Source organism: Corylus avellana, chromosome ca3, assembly GCF_901000735.1.
Source record: "Corylus avellana chromosome ca3, CavTom2PMs-1.0".
Lineage (NCBI taxonomy): Eukaryota > Viridiplantae > Streptophyta > Magnoliopsida > Fagales > Betulaceae > Corylus > Corylus avellana.
The window spans coordinates 22076536-22085697 of record NC_081543.1 but is presented as its reverse complement, the minus strand read 5'-3'; positions in this window follow the sequence as shown (position 1 = coordinate 22085697).

Sequence of the window (9162 nt, the reverse complement as noted above, 5' to 3'; positions counted from 1 at the left end):
CTTGAGGTTCGACACCCTCTCTATAGCCGTATCCTACAAAGACTCGTCCTATTGCGAGTGGTTATTTTTATTATTGATATTTTTGGACACAAAAATACCACATCAATTTTTGGCGCCGTTGCCGGGGACTGCTTAACGGTTTTATTGTCAAATTTTAGAGATTAATTTTAGCTTAATAATTTATTTTCCTGTTTTAAGTTGCTAATTTTTAATTCTGTTTTGTGTTGATTTTATTGTTTTTCAGAAACTGCAAACAGGTCTGTAAGCTGCCTTCTTTGTGATTACGATCGAGCGCAGCCCGTGTGCGATCGAGCGCACGGCTGCACTTCAGCAGGATTCTAGCCAGCAGGGTTCGAGCCCTCCACTCCTGCACTCGCACCCATCTGCGGCAATACGCTCGAGCGCACCCTACCGTGCGATCGAGCGCACGTGCGGCATCCTGCATCCAGACCCTAAGTGCACACTAAGGCCGTTTGTGAGCTTGTTTGTTTTATGTTTTAGCTTAATTTTTTTTTTTTCTGTTTTCTTTTGAATTTCTGTTTAGTTTATGCTAGGTCGTCGTTCTTTATCTTTTCCATTAATTTCTTGCGACCTTGAAATTGAACGCACTTTTAGACAAATTAGATCCCAAAAGAACTCTAATTTGCTAGAAGAGCGTTCCACTGAGACCATGGGGGACGGTAACCACGTAGCATTGCAAGATCACTATCTTCCTACCACTTACACTACTCCCACATGTCTCCGGTTGCCGGAAATTACGGCAACCCATTATGAAATTAAGCCTAGCACTATACGAAGTTTACCTTCCTTCTTAGGGCTTAGCACTGAAAATCCTTATGAATTCCTCAGTGATTTCGAATCAATCTGTGAGACCACTAAAATGAATGGATTCACTGAGGATGCCCTAAGGATGCGTCTTTTTCCTTTCTCCCTCAAGGAAAAAGCCAAACATTGGTTCCAGTCCTTAACACCCAATTCTATCATTTCTTGGGCTCAATTGCAACAAGAATTTCTTAAGAAGTACTTTCCCATAGGCATGACCAATGATACTAGGAGAGCCATCACTACATTCTCCCAGTACGAGGGAGAGGATTTCCATGAGACTTGGGATAGGTTGCAGACCTTGCTTAGATCATGTCCACACCACGCTGTCCCAAAATGGCAGCTAGTGCAGTGTTTTTATGATGGCCTGACTGAGTCCAATAGAAAAATGGTAGATGCATCCTGTGGGGGGACATTCATGTTGAAAAGTGAAGATGAAGCATGGTCTATGTTTGAAAACTTAAGTAACAATTCTCTTCAGCAGGTTTCCGCCAGACGAAGGGCACCAGCACCTAAAGCACCCAAGACGGAGAGTTTGTATGAAGCAGGCCATTCCCCAAACATAGCCAACCAAGTAGTTGAGGCTATCACCAAGAAGCTAGATCAAGTTTTGATGACTGCTGGTTTTACTCCTAATGCTGCTCACACACACAATGAATCATGCTCATTCTGTTCCAGTCCTATGCATCAGGTAAATAACTGCCATGTTAATGGAAATTATACTGATATTGCAAATGAGCAGGTTAATGCAGCTTTCTCCAGACCGGGTAATGATCAGTACTTCAATACCTACAACCCCGGGTGGAGAAATCATCCAAATTCCTCGTGGGAGAATTCAAATTCGGGCAACTCAGCCCCAGGGCCATACAATCAAGCTCAATCCAACAGGCAGCCCTACCAACCTCAGTCCACTTACCGGCCTCCACAGCAGCACTACCAGGCTCCCTCAGAGTCTAATTTTGAGGATCGGATTCTAAAAGTAGTGACTGAGCTGACCAGCGAGATAAAGCAGTCAATCAAATCTCAAGAGGAAAGAGTAAACTCACATACCCATTCCATTGCCAAGCTAGAAGCTCAAGTCGGACAACTTGCCAATACCCTCAACAGGAGGGAAGAAGGAAAGCTTCCAAGTCAGCCAGTGACCAACCCTAGGGGACTATACATGGTAGAAGAAAGCACGCCTCATCTGGAGCAAGTTCAAGCCGTCACCACATCGCGAAGCGGAAGACTGGTTGACAATCATGTGGAAGAAAAGAAGGATGAGCAAATTGAGGCCCCACAGAATCTGCATCAGGACAAGGGTAAACAAGTAAGCATCGAGGCATCTTCCTTATCTGCCCCCACTCCTGAGGTACCATATGAGCCTAAGGTCCCATTCCCAGAGCGGCTTAAGGCACCCTCCCACTTTGGGAAACAAGGAGAGAAGATACAAGACATGATGGAAACTTTCAAGCAGGTTCAAATCAACATCCCACTCCTTGAGGCCATCAAGCAAATTCCAGCCTATGCAAAATTTCTCAAGGACTTGTGCACTCAAAAGAGGAAGAATCAGAAGCACATTCCCAGGAAGGTCATTCTCACTGAGCAAGTAAGCTCTCTGATTCAGCATAACACTCCTCCAAAGTTCAAAGACCCTGGAGCGCCTACGATTTCGTGCGTCATCAGAAACACTAAGATTGAGAGAGCTCTCCTCGACTTAGGAGCTGGTGTTAATTTGCTTCCATACTCGGTATATCAGAAACTGGGCTTAGGGGAATTGAAACCAACAAGTACTGTCTTGCAATTGGCTTATCGCTCGATCAAGAAACCCCGCGGGATTGTGGAAGATGTCATTATCAAGGTGGACAAGTTCTATTATCCAGTTGACTTTATAGTTCTGGGCACAGAACCGGTCCCAAATCCAGAGAAGCATATTCCTGTCATCCTTGGGCGTCCTTTCCTCGCCACAGCCAATGCAAGCATCAATTGTCGGACCGGAGTAATGAAGATCTCCTTTGGGAATATGAAGATCAGACTGAACATCTTCAATGCCTTTCAGAATGCACCTGATCAGAATACATGTTTTTTCTTGGATGACATTGGAGAAACTGTTGAAGACCCACCTCCTGATCCTCTATCTGAAGTTATATCATGGAGCAACCCACCGGAGCCTATGCCTCTCACTTCAAGTACTCCACCACCTGATGACAACACCACAGGGGACATATTTCATTTAGAGGTTGCTGAAGTTGATTTCATTGGGGTGGGAAATTTTTTGGCAAATTCCCTGGCTACCCCAGTTTCTGAGAACTCCCATAGAGACAAGAGGTTGATCATGAAACCAGTTCGGGACAAACACCCTGAACATTGTCATGGGGAGCATCAAGACCTATTCACTGGGAGAGGCAGTTTCGGGATGTTAAGAAGAATCCTCTTCCTTGTGGAGTGCTACATGATCATAAAGAAGAAGGGATGGAAGAGCTTGATTGGACTTCTGAAGGATCGAGGTAAGATCCTTCGGGACTCGAACTTACATTGAGAAATACCTCCTAGGATCAAGTGCAGGCCCTGTGCGCTTGACCCTCCACTCCACCAGGGCATATGATCTCCATCCAGGTTTATTTTATCCATTGTTGTTTCATTCTTTGTTTATCTTTTTACAACAATGTGTGCACTTGATTGGTATTTGGTTGGAGTATCACTTTATTTTTAGGACATGTGTTTTTGCATTCAAGTTTGGGGGTATGATATGCCCACATCTGCTCATTCAGGTATTTCTGTACTCTTGATCTTATTCTTTAGTTCTATACATACATTGGGGACAATGTATGATTCCAGTTTGGGGGTATGGAAAAACAAAACACGGTCCATTATTATTGTTATGTCATTCTTAAGCATATGGTTGAGCTTTGATTTTGGTTTGAAATTCATTGGTAGGCTTAAAGTTGTGAACACATGATCATATGACTTAGGGATTTTGAGTCTTATTACTTACTTTTGGCAACATGAGATGCTTCTTGTTTCAATTTAAATCTATCTTGAGCACACTAGCACATGTCTGTGAGGTATGAATTTTGAGACCAATTATGTTTGTTTTCAATATCTTGAATTCTGTTGGGTGACATATTGGGTGAATAACTTTGGCATGCTATAAAAAATAATAATAATAATAATTAAATAAATAAATAAATATAAAAAAAAAAAAAAAAAATCAAGTTTAAATTTTTCGCTGAGTAACCGGACCTCTTGCCTCATTAAGCAGTGAGTGTTTGCGTCAAAAAGTGAAATTTTTGGGTTGATTAATAAAATGGCTAGCTTAGCTTCGTAGCCTTTTTGACTCGAGTTAGTAAGTCCTTAGGGGTGTCTTTACACCTAATGCCCTAAAGCCATTTGGTTTGGGAGATATTGGCCTAACACTCGATACATGAGTCAACTAGAAAGCTTAAGGGAGCTAAGTATTACAAAGCCTTAAAAAAAAAAAAAAATGTATGCCTTGGTTGTTTCATTTGATTTGAAGTCCAATAAATTCTGAGATGTTGATTCATACATATTGGAATTATTTTGAAGCCTCATGATTATGTGTTAGTTCACTTTGCACTAATTGAAATTTGTGTATCTCAATCTGCCATTTGTAAGTGATTTGACTTGTAAATTCCTGGGAATTTTGAAAATGAAGTTTATAATTTTAATCCTGCTAATGAATGAGAACCATTATTTTTGTGATGCTTTATCCTTTTGAATAACATAATGATGACAATGTTTGTGGGTCTCATTCCTGGAAAACCCTCACGAGACTTCACTCGTCCTCTAGGGAATGCCTAGGGGTTTAAAAGGCTTGTTGCATATGCTAAATGCAATCGTACATCCCACGAAAGATGGACTTATCTTTTTGTTTTTCAGTTTATTTTCTGTTTTGTATTGCTAAGGGACTAGCAATATGTAAGTTTGGGGGTGTGATAAGCGCCGAATGTTGCACATTCAAGCCCCTTAATTTGCATATGTTAATTCCTTAGCGTTGTTATTTGTTTGATTTTGTTTTGTTTTGTGTTTTCAGGTTATAAATAAAGATGCAATTAATTCCATTCATTTTGGGCTTAAAAGCACACTTTGAGAAGACCTAGAAGATATGATTAAGCTTAACCAATCATGGTTAAGTTTAATCAAATAAAGGAAGAGATTAATTCGGAATTTCTCAAATTGGAGTCAAAATCGGATTGGATTCAATTTTGGATTCTGCATATGTCTTGGTATTTTGGCCATAACTTTCAGCTCAAATATCCGATTGAGGTAATTCAAGCGGCACTGAAAAGCTAACTCAAATTTCTACAAATCATTGTGAAATAGTATTTTCCTAATTCGGAGCACCGCATTGCCAAAATTGCCCCGCAAGATAGGAACGCGATTCTGGGCGAATCCTATTCCGATTTGGACTTAGGTTTTCTTTATCATAATTGGACTTGGACTTAAATCTCCGAAATTTATAGGATTCCTAGGGCTTCTAGGACTCTCCTAAGCCCTATAAATAGGCCTCTAAGCATTGAGAAAAGACACACCGCTTCTAGAGCAAAAATTCAGTAAAATAGTCTGTGGAGCTTAGGAGATCATGAGCAGCTAAACCCAATTGTGGGGTATTGATGTAGCCCTTTCCAAGCACAATGGTTTGATTGTATTTAATTTCTAGTCTTTCAATTTATGCATGTTGATTGTATAACCCTGAGGATTGCTACAGTTGATTTCTGTTTTTCATATTAAATGCAGTTGTTCTTTAAATTCCAAATCAATATTAGTAGAATTCTTATCTTGTCTTAGAAATTATTTTACTATTATTGAACTCAAATCATTCTTATTTTCTGTGATCATAAGAATGATGGTTATACAATGGTATTTAATTGGCATGCAATCAATAGGGTTAGATAGACCATACCTAGGGAAGACGGATCGTACTACACCTTAGTTTAGTGTAATTTAGGTAGACGGTCCGTGCCAACCGAAGATGGGTTATGCTATTCCATTGATTGTATGAGATTATTTTCTTGTTAAAATTATAACATGCATAGAATGAATTACTAGAGTTAATTATGGTTAACCATTGATGCGCGGATCGTGGTAAAGTCAATACCCTACTCTCTCTTTCATAAATTTACTCCCTTTTATTTCCGTTTATTTTATGCACTTTAAATTCTCACAACCAATTCACTCTCTTTTAATTAAGTTAATTTTGATCTTTTAATTTTGATAATTAAACCCCTGCAGTCCTTGAGGTTCGACACCCTCAATATAGCCCTATCCTATGGGATTCGTTCTATTGCGAGTGGTAATTTTATTATTAATATTTTTGGTCACAAAAATACCACATCATTGATCCAAAAACTACCTAAATTAATAGATAATAATTGGTATGTTTTAACTCGCAAGTTCACAAGATCAAAATAATAGTATAGTACAGCAAGTACGAGATCGTTCCCACGAGGATTGTAATTTTTGCTTGGAATTGATTAAAATATCAGAGTTGTCACTAAATTGAAATTGGTATATTGAAAAGAAATAATGATAAATAAAATGGTAGGGCTTTGATATCCACCACTAATCATGCTCAAATAATATAACAATATGCCAGTGCTCTAACCATATTATGAATACCTAATGTTTGCCAACCAAAGGGCATGGGTGTATACTCCTTAAGCTATAAATTTTCCTAAGCAACGAATCAAGTATGGGTGTCTACTCTAATTCTTTTTTTTCTTAAAGGATTTAACATGGGTGTCTACTAAGTTATTCTTTAAGAAAGCATAAATCTATGAAAATCAACAAACACATGGAACCTAGGGCATGGGTGTCTACTCCCAGTTTTCCATGTTGATTAACCTAAGAACCCATGAGGAATTCTTTTGTTACTCTATTAAGCCCAGGACTCGATCATCCAAATTGACTTAAATAACTAATCCATACCACATGCATATGCTGGCTGTTAAGTGCCAAAATATTCATATTTTTGCCCTTAAACTTATATGTGTTAATTCCTTAAGTATGGTTAATTTGTGCTATTTTAGTTCTTTTATGTGTTTTCCATGCTTTTGTAGGCTTTCGGAAGATAAAGAAGTAAATCTGGAAGATTTGGGCTCAAAGAGAGAAATTGGAAAAAATTGGAGTCCCAAACAATGCGATCGAGCTCACTACCAAAGAAGACAAGCAGCGATGCAGCCATGTGCGATCAAGAACCTCCCACAAAGGATCGTTCGCAGTCCTACGATCGAGCGCACACGGCTGCAATCGAGCGCACCTGTGCGCTGGTGACACATCAGCTGCGGCCAAACTCACTTTCCTTCCATATTATGGTTTTCCAAGTCCCACTTGTAATAGGACTAAAACCCTACGAATTTTCTAGGTTTACTAGTGTAACAAGGACTTCTAAAGTCCTATAAATATACCTCTAAACCTTGAGAATACTCATCTTGGAAGAAACACAACTTTGGGGAGAGGAATTGGAGGCTACCTTTTGGTTCTTTCTTTCCCTTTTCTTTTTAGTTTTATTTTAATTATGTGTAACTAACTCTTAAGGAGGGCTAGATTGAAGCCCTAATTATGTTTATTTAATATTTCAATATTAGCGCCTTTGTGATAATCATATTGTGTTGCTTAACTTGATTAATCCTTGTTTTCTTAATTCCTCATATGTATGTGATCGGCCATTATATGCATGTGGTATGGATTAGTTAATTAAATCACTTTGGATGATCGAGTCCTGGTTTTAATAAGATAACAAAAGAAATCCACCCCGGGTTCTTGGGTTAATCAACATGGGAAACCGGGAGTAGAGACACATGCCCTTGGCCTCATGTGTTTGTCGATTTCCTCAAATTTATGCTTTCTTAAAGAACAACTTAGTAGACACCCATGCTAAATCCTTTAAGAAAGAAAAGAATTAGAGTAGACACTCATGCCTAATTCGTTGCTTAGGGAAATCAATAGCTTAAGGAGTAAACACCCATACCCTTAGGTTGGCAAACATTAAGTATTCATAATATGATTGGATCATTGGCATATTGTTATATTATCTAAGTATGATTAGTGGTGGATATCAAAGCCCTACCTTTTGCTTTTCATTTATCTTTATATCTTTTTATTTCTTTTTCACAATATTAATTTAGTGACAAATTAATATTTTTATCAATTTTAAAACAAAATCAACAATCCTCGTGGGATCGATCTCGTACTTGCTGCACTATACTATCGTTTGATCTTGTGCACTTGCGAGTAAAACGTATTAAATGTTATCTATTAATTTAGGTAGTATTTGGCACAACAAGTTTTTGGCGCTGTTGTCGGGGATTGTTTGATTTTGTTTGGAATTTTTTTTTCCGTAGTTTATTTTTGTTTTAATTTAGTTTTCTATTCTCTATTTTTTCATACTTACTATTCTACCTCTGGAGGTGCGCTCGAGTGCCCAACCAGTGCGATCAATCGCACATCCAGATAGCAGCACACTTACTGCACTAAATTATAGATCTGATTTTTTTTCTTTTATTTCATGCAGGGTCAGTTGAGTCTGCATCTTCTTAAGTTTTATTTTTAATTTTGTTTTTATTTTCACTTTTCATTTTAACTTCTTTTTGTTATTTACTCTTGTTTTCACACATGTGGGGCGGCATTCCGACACCCCATAGACCATGTTCATGTTGCCACGACCCTTATCACCATGTTAGAGAATGTTGTACATTGAGTCAAACTTTTAACAAATCTTATGGGCACATGAACACATTGTTATTTAGACCAGGGAACGACCGCTATTTTGATTCCTATTACCCATCATGGAGCCAACAATCCAATCTCTCATGGCAAGCTCAAGCTCCCAAAATTCATGATCAACAATCTCATGGACTGCAACATCACTCATATCAACAATTCTATGATCATGCATATTCCTCTCAATCAGCTCCATAACAGCAATATCATGCTGAACCACCTCCTCTTGAGTTTTCTGAGAAAACATTAGCTATGATCAGTTCAGCAATTGAGGAGATGAAGAACTCTCATTTGAAATCAGTTAAAAGGACAGAGGCCCACTGTACACAAGGAACAGATTTTCTCAAAATGAAAGAGCCCCAATGTCAGTCAGTTACCACTCTTCATGGACATTATATAGAGGAAGAGAGTATTTGCTATCATGAAGAGGAGCCATCTCCACAGTTCTATGATCATTCCTATTCCTGTCTTAGCTCTAGTCTGTGGCAATCCATTTTCAAGATAGAAGCTTATGAAGATGAGCCATCTCCCATCAATTTGTCTCAACATTATCATGAAGAGCTATCTCCAATTGGCTGGCCTCATCAATACCTAGAAGAACCACCTCCTCCAAAAAGG